Source organism: Cupressus sempervirens, chromosome 11 (genome assembly GCF_028749045.1).
Source record: "Cupressus sempervirens isolate cs-2001-9-10 chromosome 11, ASM2874904v1, whole genome shotgun sequence".
In the NCBI taxonomy this organism is placed as follows: Eukaryota; Viridiplantae; Streptophyta; class Pinopsida; order Cupressales; family Cupressaceae; genus Cupressus; species Cupressus sempervirens.
The window spans coordinates 848,454,205-848,466,840 of NC_143128.1; positions in this window are offsets into that span (position 1 = coordinate 848,454,205).

The following is a 12,636-nucleotide window of genomic DNA, read 5'->3' on the forward strand; positions in this document are numbered from 1 at the left end:
ATACAAAGGTAAAATTCCTATTTTTTTTTTACATGTAACAAAGTTGATCATATTGCTACTAGATATCCTAAAAGAGATGAAAAAAATGAAAGGAAAGACTTAAAATAAAAAGGAAGGAGAGATGATAGAAATAGAATAGGAAACATATATAGAAGAGACTATCGAGAAAAGTGTAAGAAATTTTGCTATATTGTTGAAGAGGATGGTTCTGATAGTAATTCCAATGATCATAATGAAGGAGTTGTATATGTTGCACCAAAAGATGATTTTGATGAAGATGAGAAGACCACATTGATCTCACATTTCAATAAATATGATATGTGGATAATTGATAGTGGTTACTCACATCAAATGAATGGTTATATAAGTAAGTTTGAGAAGCTAGATCATTATAATGGGAGTAGCATTAAGTTTGGTAATGATGCACCATGGTATGTGAAAGGTAAAGGATCAATTAAACTAAATTATAAGATGAAATTCAAAAATGCATATTGGGTTGATGGTTTGAAATATAACTTGTTGAGTGTGACATAGTTGATAAGTTTAGGCCACAAAGTTGAATTCTAGAACTAGAAGGAAAAGATACATGATGTTACTGGTGAACATGTTGGAAGTGAAGAGAAAACAAGAGGTAACTTGTTCTATCTAGACCTATTTGAAGATACTTGTCTATCTACATAATGTGAAAATCTCTGGTTATGACATAAGGGGCTATGCCATGTGAACTTTGATAACTTGGTGAGCATTAGTAAAATGAAAAGAGTTAGAGGGTTACCAAGACTAAGAAAACTTGATAAAGTGATGTGCAAACAATGTCAAATGGGTAAAATGAAAAAGTCTAGTTACAAGAGAAAAATATATTCTTATAATGATATTTTGGAGTTGGTTCATGTTGCTAAATAATTTGCCCCTCTTGCTCACTTGGCTTTACCCTAACTCTAAATGCCCAAAATATGAGGAAACAATCTACCTACAATAGATTGGATTAGTGCAATCTGATGTCACTAATCCTTGAATTCAAGGGTAAAACTCCCCTGTATGCAAGATGTGCAATGAATTATGTTTTTAATAGATAATAAAATGGTAGATGCTCTTAACCTAAGAGAAATGGAGGCAAACTAGGATGCTCATAACTACAAACACCCTAGGTAGAAATAGATTTGGGCAACCTATAATACCTAGTGGAAAGGATATCACAAGTTACCTTAAAGCCCTTCTAATACTACTCCTAATACTAGATGCAAATTAAATCTATTGAATGGAACTAGCAACAAGAAAGTAGAAAATATTACATGATGCAGTAAGACTCAGCTCATCCTGTCAAGCTACAACAACTCTCAAGTTATCCATAACTTGAATAGTTTCTCACTAACTAGACCTACTCTTTGGTACTGTATGAAATGCAACCAAGGAAAAGAGAAGAAATATATATGATGACAACACTCAGATTGCTTGAGTTGTTAATACTTACTAACTCTTAGATTAGCTAGCTTTTAATAGTTTTGCATGCACTTGTCCTACAATTCCAAGGAGAAAATTAATCTGCATGCATGTTATCTTGGAAAACAAGAGACAACAAAAGGAAAATAGATAACCAAACATAATCATATCCCTCAATATAACCTTTTGATTCTCACTCAATAGTATCAGCTATAGGGGGGAGATTGCAAAACAAATTGTTGATCCTTTATTGATTGAAATGAAATTATATGCATAGCCCCCTTCTTTGAATTCTTGGCCATTTACAATCGTTATTACATGGAAGACTAATAGTCTTTAGGTACAATCAATTATTGCATTACCACAACACTAGAATATCAATAGTTATCTATTACATATCAAAGAAGAAGAAGAGATACAATATAAGGGATAAGAATAGAGAAGGTCAATCATTACATTATCACTGAGAAACATGCAAAAAACCCTAAAATTCTTCTTTTTGGCATCAACGGATTCTTTCATACATGAGTTCATTCTCTATTAATGATCCAATAAATGCTTTAGTTTACTTTGCAACTAAAAAGATTTGAACTCATTAATGAAACAATGGTTTTTCCTTTGAAAACTTTTTTTGTCATCGACTAACCCTTGGCTTTAAATATGAGTCATTGGTCATGCAATGGATGGTTGTGATTACCTCTTCATATTTTAAAAGTTTCTTATATCACTTTTCCTCAATACTCCTTTGATGGTTTCTCAGTGGGGTCATGGACATGTCACGTCATTCTGGAGACTTTCTCCAAAACTTTTTATCATTTAACATTTACACCTAAAAGATGACTAGGGCAATTTGATCCTTATTGATTAAACAGTGTGTAACTATACTTGGGTGGGCCCACCCTTTATGAAAAAATGAGATCAGTGACTCCCTATCATAATAGATGTGACATCAATTATACCATATGTCCTACTTCTAGAGACTTTGTGAATATAAGATGATTGTTTCCCAAAATTGGCCCAAAATTCATTCAAATTCATTGATCTAATCTCCATTCAATGGTTAGGAATGATTCTTTGAAAGATTGACTTTTCAACCCTTATTATGGCTAATAAGACCACATGATCACCATTGATCTAAATGCATCGATGGCCCAAAATAATTTTGCTCCATCTGCATGATGACTTCACTTAAGATGACTTTCTCTTTAACACCATGGCTCAGTGTCATCATGAAACTCTTCCTTTTAATGTGACCTATTGCAAAACCTTCACCTTGACATTCTTTATTGGTTATATCATCAATATCTAGAGCTCTTTAATATTTTTCTTCTCATTTTGAATGCTTTGAGACATGCTTACCCATCTGATAGTCACCTAGCTAACTAGATAACATTTGATCGCTTAATTTCCTACATGGTGAGCATAGAGATAGGGTAGATGAGAAAAAAAGCATCCTAGATGGCATACTAAACTGGCTTGACACATATTTCATTAAATTGTCACACATTTTAAAAGCTCAAAATAGGGTAACCTAAAGTATACCAACTACTCGTACTAACTTGTGTGATCCTATTGGAGTGTAGATCTATTATGGTGATAAATTTTAATTTTTCGTGTTGATTAATTTTCTAGAATGATGAATGTGATCTTTCTTAAAGAAAAATATGATGCATTTCATATGTTTAAGTGATACTTTGCTAGAATTGAGAAAGAAACAAGAAAGAGTCTAAAATGTTTGAGATTGGACAGAGGTGATGAATTCATTTCAAATGAGTTCAACATATTTTGCATGACAAAAGAATCAAGAGACAAATCATGCACCAAGGAATCCACCATAAAATGTTATAGCTAAGAGAAGGAATAGATAAATTAAGAATTTTGTAAGAACACTAATGATGGAGAAGGATGTTTTACAGAAGTACTAGAGAGGGTCTATAAGAACTATAGTCTATACTTTGAACATAGTTCAAGGGAAGAAAGGAACAAAAAAACCACCTTCTAAACTCTGGTACAAATATGCACCAAATGTGAATTATTTTAAATTTTTTGGAAGCAAGTGCTTCATATTGAAAGATGCAAGAACATGTAAACTTGATGCAAAAAGTGATGAAGGCATATTTCTAGGTTATTCTACTAAGAGAAAATATTACAACTATTTGAATTCTAACACTAATGAAATTAGGGAAAGAGAAAATGTTATAGTTGGTGAATCTGCAAAGAAAAATGAAGAAGTTTAGGCAAAGTTGCACTAAAAGTTACAAAGTTGCTAAAAAGTTGCAAAAGTTATAATTTTAATTCCCAATGACCATATTTAGTTTGAATGGATTTCATAAGTGTTTGAAAATCTTACATAGCCCTTTCATGTGGGTGATAGGCATAGAAGTGTAATTTTACTTTTAGATCAATAAAATACTAACTTTTTCTACTAAATTTGATGTTACATCTTGTTGTACAGACTCAATCTAAAACATAGGTATGGATTGGTGAAATTTCTAGATATATTAGTGAATCACCTTTCTAATTCACTTGGAAGGAGTTTCTAATTCATTTCCTAACTCTAGATATCTCAGTTTTTTTAATTTCTATCACAGTTTCTTGTATCTACCTAGGTTTCTAACATTTTCACTCATATCTTGAGATTCCACCATGGGAATTTAATGGCCTTGGATGGGATCCAAGTAGGAAAAATTTACGTTAAGATTATTTTGGTCTCATGTGAAAAGGTGTAGATAGCAAGGATAAATTTGATGCCCTAGGCATGCAAGATCCATGTGCATACTAGAAGTGTGTAACATCATCTCCCTTAACGTGCTACAAAAAAGGCTTCAAGGCCTGGGATCTTGTTTATAAAAAAATTATTTGAGCCCTGTCATGTTCCAATTGTTGGATTGGAGTTTTTTTTAGAGGCTAGGGCACTTCCTTTGTAGATGGAGGCCTAATTGGTTAATCCTTCTAGGCAAGATTGTGAGTTTTACTCATTGCATTCTCATCTTGGGATCCCAGTGCTTCAGTATTTTATGTAAACCCCAAAATGGTATTTGAATTAGTTATTCATTCCTTGGGTTGTGTGGATTTTGTTGAATTTGAGTCAATTTTTCAGAATTCAAGGGCTACAAGCCTTGTCTTGGGTTTGTGAAGCAACATAGGAATAGATGTTGCATTGTTTGATTCTAATGTTTATTTCATGTTATTTAGGACCTAAATAGACTAATAATATGTCTTAGAGTCACCCCTATTCCTTCTATGAGTTTGGGGAATGAATGTTTCAAAAGTGCTTTTAGTGCCCTGTGAGAGCAACTAATGATTAGTTTCCTTTGTGATAGGTTTTCCTTGTGATTGGAATTTCCTAGGAATGATTTTAGGTTGGGATAACCTTAACCATCCTATTTAAGACTTGTGATAGGATTTTTTTGGTAGATTGGCTTTGTAAGGATACTTATTATATTCATACCTTCAGTGAAGAGGATTCTAGGAACCTTGTTTTAATCCACTACTAGTTCCATTGCATCAACTGGTTTTAGAGCATGGCTCTTACTTAAGAAGATGAAGAGATCCCTACAAGGGTAAAAAATGTTGAATTAGTAAAGTTGATGAGAGAGCAAAGAGAAACCAATGTTGCTCTTATAAAGAGGTTGAGAGAACTTGAAGACATAGAAGATAAACAAAACGGGGCACAATTTGATGATGAAGATCATGATGCTAAGGCTAAAGATCTTGAAGAAGAAGGTGAAGTAACTACTAAACAAAGACCTCTCTTGAATTCTCTCAAATCCATGGAGAAAAGAACCATGGAGGGAAATTTGGAATTTCCAAATTTTAATGGAAAAATGAATGTTGACATAGCATTAGATTGGATAGAAGCCCTAACTAGTTTTTTTGAGTGTGAAGACATTCCTAAAAGAATAGGGTAAAGACAAAAAATTTCAAGTTGAAGGGAGCAGCCCTAACTTGGTGGAACTTCATCCGACTGAGAGGGTGAAGAAAGGAAGAAACATAATTTCATCATGTGATAGAATGGTGGCATTGATCAGAGAGACTTATGTACCTGATGACTATAAGGTTCAACTTCATACAAGGAAGAAAAGTTTGAAGCAAAAGGGCTTAGATGTAAGTTCTTATTCTGAGGAATTTTGAAAACTATGCAAGAAGAAAATTGTAGTAGATGAAAAGGAGAAACTTGCTAGATACATAAATGGTTTGAAAGTACCCATTCAAGAAGAGTTGAGTTTACAAACCCCTTCATCAATGAATAAGTGCTACCAGTTGGAAATAAAAGTGGAGGAGAAGTAAAAGAGAAAGAAAGATCATAACAAAGGCAAAGGACATGACAATAAATCCTTCAATGGCAAGAATCATTCATCAAATAAGGGGAAGTATAGTAACAAAAAGACTACTGATTAGAATCCAAAGGACAAGGATTAGACTGAGTCCAAAGGGAACTAAAAAGGAGGCAAGACCTTTAACAAAGGTAGAGGTGTTAGAGGCAATGGCCCTATCAAATGCTTTAAATGCAACCAATTGGGATATCATGTAGGTAGGTGTCCTGAGAAAAGAAAAACCAATCAAGGTGAAAGAAGAGGTCAATTGGTCCAAGAAGACAGTTCAAAACTTGAAGCTAAGGAAGGAATAGTCGTGATAATGAGGCAAACTTTCTTACAAGTCCCATACACTTAGGAGCCACCCCAAAGGAAGAACTTGTTTAGAACAAGGGTTAAGTGCCAAGGAAAAGTATGTAACTTTCTTATTGATTCTAGTTCTATAGATAATTTAGTTTCTAAAGAGATGGTGTAGAAACTAGGATTAAAGAAAATCCCACATGCTTTCCCTTATAATGTATCATGGCTTACTAAAGGACAAAAAACCTTAGTTACTGAACAAACCACAATATAATTTTCTCTTTGGCATTTCAAAAACAAAGTATTGTGTGACATTGTTGAAATGGATGCTTGCCATCTCCTTCTAGGGAGACCATGGTAGAATGATGTGGATGCCACCTATAGTGGTAGTAAAAACACATACACCATCATCAAAGATGGAAGAACCTTTACCATGAAACCATTACCTAATCACAAATTAGAAAAGGAAGAAACCATAGGAATTGTAATAGGGAAAAAAGAAATGATAAAAACCATAGAAGAATCAGAACAGGGAGGTTTCATACTAATTATGAAGCCTAAGGATAGTGAGAAATCTGATAAGAAAGAACCTATACAAGAAGAAGTCAAAGGAATGCTAGAGAAGTATAATGATTTCATTGTAAGTGACATTCCCTCTTCCCTCCCTCCCCTCAGAGATATTACACATCAGATTGATCTAATACCTAGATTCTCATTGCCAAACAAGGCACCCTAAAGATGACTCCAAATCAAAATGCAAAGATTGCAAAAAAAATCAAGGAAATGTTTGCCAAAGGTCTAATTCAAAAAATTCTAAGCCCTTTTGCAATACCCTCTATTCTTGCACCTAAACAGGATGGAACTTGGAGGTTATGCACTAATAGCAGAGCTATAAACAACATAACTATCAGATATAGGTTCCCTATGCCAAGGATTGAAGACCTACTTGATCAACTTGGAAATGCATGCTACTTATCTAAAATATATTTGAGATCAAGATATCATAAAATAAGGATTAGGCCTAGAGATGAGTGGAAGACAAATTTAAAAAAAATAAAAGGACTATTTGAATGGCTTGTAATGCCATTTGGCCTAATTAATGCTCCAAGTACATCCATGAGACTCATGAATGAAATTTGTATTGACTTTATTGGAAAACTTATTGTTGTTTATCTTGATGATATTCTCATCCTTAGCAACAATAGGGAAGAACATTTGAACCATTTGGAGAAAGTCTTGAGAAGACTTCATGATCACAAGTTGATCATCAATTTGGAGAAATGCACATTCATGCAAAGGGAACTCACCTTTTTGGGATTTGTTATATCTCAAGGGACTCTAAAATTGGATCCAAGAAAAGTGGAAGCAATTATCAATTGACCACCTCCTAAAAACCAAGGTGATGTAAATATTTTTCATGGTTTAGCCATATTTTATAGGAAATTCATAAAGAACTTCAGTCATATATGTTCTCCTATGCCTGATATAATTGAAAAGGTGTTAAGAAAACTAAATTCTTTTGGACTAATGAGGCAAACAATTCTTTTGAGTATTTGAAGAATAGAGTGGCTCAATACCCTATCTTGACCTTGCCTAATTTTAGGAAGGTGTTCACTATTGAAAAAAATGCTAGTAATCTAGTCATTGGTGTTGTCATAAGTCATGAAGGAGAAGGAAAACCTATTGCTTTCTTCTCTAAAAAGTTAAATGATGCTAAGAAAAGATACTCAATTTATGATCTTGAATTGTATGCAATATTACAAGCTCTCAAAAAGTGGAGACATTACCTTTTGCAAAAAAAAGTTATTTTGTATACTAACAATCATGCTTTAAACTTTTTGAATTCCCAAGAAAAGTTAATTGTGAAGAATATCAAATGGATGGAGCAACTGGAGGCATACACCTTCAATTTGAAGCACAAAAAAGTTCAAGCAAACAAAGTAGTTGATGCCCTCAGTAGAAGGGTTTTCCTAATTAAATAAGTCTAATTACAGAGCATTTGGATTGATGCCCTCAAATATTTCTATGTAGGAGATCCAAAATTTGGAGAAGCATTTAAGGTTTGTTCTGAAGTAATAGGAAAATATCACACTAATTTTTTTGAATACATTATTCAAAATGATCTTTCATTCAAACGTTCTCAACTTTGTATACCAAGATGTTCTATGAGACTAAATATCATTAAGGAGAAGCAATATGGTGGCATGGGAGGCCACTTTTGCATTGATAAAACATCTAAATAGATCAAGAGAAGTTTCTATTGGCCTAAAATGTTTAATGACGTTAAGAAATTTGTGGAAGGTTGCACTATATTTCAGCAAGCTAAGGGTGTATCCACAAATTAGGGATTATACCAACCTTTTTCGATACCTACTAGACCTTGGGAGTCCATCTCAATGGATTTTTTAATGGGACTTCCTAGAATCAAACAAGGATTTGATAGTGTATTTGTTGTTGTAGAAAAGTTCAACAAAATGGTGCACTTTGTGCCATGAAAAAGTAGTAATGATGCCTCACACATTGCTTACCTTTTCTTCAAAGAAACTATAAGAATTAATGGCTTACCAAAAAAAAAAATTCAGACAAGGATGTGAAGCTCCAAGGACATATTTGTCATACACTTCACAAGAAATTGGGCACAAATTTGACATACATCTGTTCTTATCACCCCCAAACTGATGGCGAATCAGAAGTGGTGAATAGGTCACTTGGAAATCTTCTTAGGTGCCTAACTAAGCAATATAATCAAATTTGGGATGTTATACTCCTTCGAGCAAAATTTTCTTTTAATGATTCCTTGAATAGGTCCACTGGAAAGACACCATTCCAAATAGTGTATGGTCTACATCCTAAGGGCCCATTAGATCTAATAGACCTACCTTTAGACTCTAAAGTCAGTGCTCAAGGAGATGACTTGGAAAAACTCATCAACCAAGTCCAAGAGGAGATAAAATCTAGACTACAACAAACAACTCAACAGTATAAAGAAAATATAGATAAAGGGAGAAAAGAAGTCCATTTTCATATTTGAGATAAAGTTTGGACAAATCTTACAAAGGAAAGGTTACCAAAGGGCAAATATTCTGAGCTACACATTAAAAAGGTTGGCCCATGCATAGTTTTGTACAAAATGGGAGAAATTTCTTATGAAATATCATTTCCCCCTACATTATCGATTTCTCCAATATTTAATAATGTTGACCTAACTCTCTACAAAGGTGATGTAGGTTGTGATACTATAGGTATCTCTACAAGTTTAGATCATGATGATACATCATATTTTGTTATAAATCTTCCCCCTAACAAACCAATGACATTGATGAAAATACTAGAATCTAAAGTCCTTAGGAAGACCAAGACTAAAACTTATATACATTACCTTTTCAAGTGGAAAGGATTACCTAAAATGATGCTACTTGGATGACTGAAGAAAATATCCTTCAACATGGCACTACCATTGATCAACTTGACTCAAATGGGAACTTGAGCTCTAAAGTTCATGGGGATTATGGTGTAGGGGCACCCCAATAAAATGCAATGATAGGACTCTTTTTAATTCTTTTGAACCATTAGGTTTTGATTAGGAATGTTGGCTATTCATGTTGACCCACTTGTGAGACTTAGTTCCAAGATTGGCATTTGATAAACCTTTGGTCAACTATGGTCAAAGGTGTTGCATAAGCCTAGAATCTTAGGATAGATTATTTTTTTCATGTTATTACATGTTTTGGTCCATGTCATATCAGTAAAACCAAGTTTGGTTACCTTAGGCAAAGTTGTACTAAAAGTTGCTAAGTTGATAAGTAGGAGATAATTTCCACAGCAAGTCAAATTGTGATATTGCTATCGGGATTTAACTATGTGATTTTTGAGTCAAACTCATTGACCCATGTTTCATGAGTAGTGATTCAACATGAATCCATCTCTCACGAGAATAAATGGAACACTTAGCACTCATTGGATCTAGGTGATGCTCAGAGGGGTGAAGCACCAGGACTTCCTGGGAGGTCACCCATCCTAGTACTACTCCAGCCTAAGCGCGCTTAACTACGAAGTTTCCTCCATAGTTAAACCCAAAGCTTGCAACCCCATTTTCAAAACCTTCACCAAGTATTGTGCCTTATGAACCATTCATTAGAAATCCCCTTAAGCTCATCAATTGATAAGTAGGAGATAATTTCCACAGCAAGTCAAATTGTGATATTGCTATCAAGATTTAACTGTGTGATTTTTGAGTCAAACTCATTGACCCATGTTTCATGAGTAGTGATTCAACATGAATCTATCTCTCATGAGAATAAATGGAACACTTAGCACTCATTGGATCTAGGTGATTCTCACAGGGGTGAAGCACTGAGACTTCTTGGGAGGTCGCCCATCCCAGTACTACTCCAGCCTGAGCGCGCTTAACTACAGAGTTTCCTCCATAGTTAAACCCAAAGCTTGCAACCCCATTTGCAAAACCTTCACCAAGTGTTGTGAAGTCCCAGTGCTTCACCCCTATGAGCATCACCTAGATCCAATGAGTGCTAAGTGTTCCATTTATTCTCATGAGAGATAGATTCATGTTGAACCACTACTCATGAAACATGGGTCAATGAGTTTGACTCAAAAATCATACAGTTAAATCCTGATAGCAATATCACAAGTTGCTAAGTTGCTAAAAAGTTGTCAAGAAACTTTTAGAAACTTTTTGGAAAAATTTGTAATTTGAATTCCCAATGACCATATTTGGCTTGAATAGTTGTTATAACCAATGGGAAAGCTTACATAGCCCTTTCAGGTGGGTGGTAGGCATAGAAGTATAATTTTGCTTTCAGATCAATAAAAATACCAAGTTTTTCTGTAAAATCTAATGTTGCATCTCATTGTACAGACTCATTCTGACACATAGGTATGGATTGGTGAAATTTTTGGATATCCTACTAAATCACCTTTCTAATTCACTTGGAATGAGTTTCTAATTCATTTCCTAACTCCAAGTATCTCAATTTTTCTAATTGTTATCATAGTTTCTTGTATCTACACAGGATTTCTGACATTTTCACTCATATATTGAGATTCCACTATGGGAATTTAATAGGCCTATGTGGAATCCAAGTAGGAACAATGTAATTTAATATTATTTTGGTCTCATGTGAAAATGTGCAGACAATAAGGAGAGACTTGATGCCCTAGGCATGCAAGATCCATGTGCATGTTACAAGTTTGTAACAACATCTCCCATAAATCACTATAGAAAAGGATTCAAGGTTTAGGATCTCATTTATAAACATTTTATGTAAGCCCTCTCATGTCCCAAATTTTTTATTGGACTTTTCTTCAGAGGTTAGGGTACTTCCTTTGTAAATGGAGGCCTAATTAGTTATTCCTTCTAGGTGAGATTGTAAGTTTTACTTGTTGCATTCGCATCTTGGGATCCCAGTGCTTTAGTATGTTATTTAAACCCCAAAATTTTATTTCATTCATTGATTCATTCCTTGGGTTTTGTGGATTTTTTTGAATCTAAATCATGTTTTCAGAATTCAAGGGCTACAAGCCTTGCCTTGGGTTTGTGAAGTAACATAAGGATAGATGTTGCATAGTTTGATTCTAATGTTTTTTTCATTTTATTTAGGACCTAAATAGACTAATAATATGTCTTAGATTCACCCTTGGTCCTTGTGTGAGTTTGGGGAGTGAATGTGTCAAAAGTGCTTTTAGTGCCCTGTGAGAGCAACTAGTGATTAGTTGTCTTTGTGATATATTTTCCTTGTGATTTGAATTTCCTAGGAGTGGTTTTAGGTTGGTATAACCTTAACCATCTTGTTGAACACTTTTGATAATTTTTTTGGGGTGGATTGGCTTTGTAAGGATAGTTCTTGTATTCATGCCTTCAATGAAGAGATTCTATGAACCTTGTTTTAACCCACTACTAGTTCCATTAAGAAATAAATGAAGAGATTGAGAAAATAGAGATGAACAAGACATGGACATTGGTACGAAGACCAAAGGATAAAAATGTGATTGGAATAAAGTGGGTTTTCAAAAACAAGCTAAATGAAAAATGTGAAGTCACAAGGAACAAGGAAAGACTAGTTAATTTGTAAGGGATATGTGGTGAAACTTTTGCTCCAATTGCAAGGTTTGAAGGATTGAGGACTTTTCTTGCATATGCTTCTTACAAATTATTCAAAGTGTACCAAATGGATGTAAAATTTTCATTTTTGAATTGAATTCTAGAGGAAGAAGTCTACATTGGACAACCTAAACGTTTTGTTGATCCAAACAAAAGGAATATGGTATGTAATTTACACAAAGCTTTATATGTAAGTTAAACAAAGATTTATATGGTATGTAAGTTAAACAAAGGATGAGACAACAATTTTGAAAGGGGAAAGCAAAGAAAATCCCTTGTGAATTATATGAATGAGGCAAATGCCTAAGAATGAAGAAAGAGAGAGAAGGAGACAATGTGGAGCCATAGGGCTCATTACATGAACTACATCTTGATTGTGTGTTGTAGAGAATAAGAGAGAAGCATCTCTTATAAAGAGATGAGAAGAGGAGTTATTTGTAACTCCCATGTGAATGATTGCCA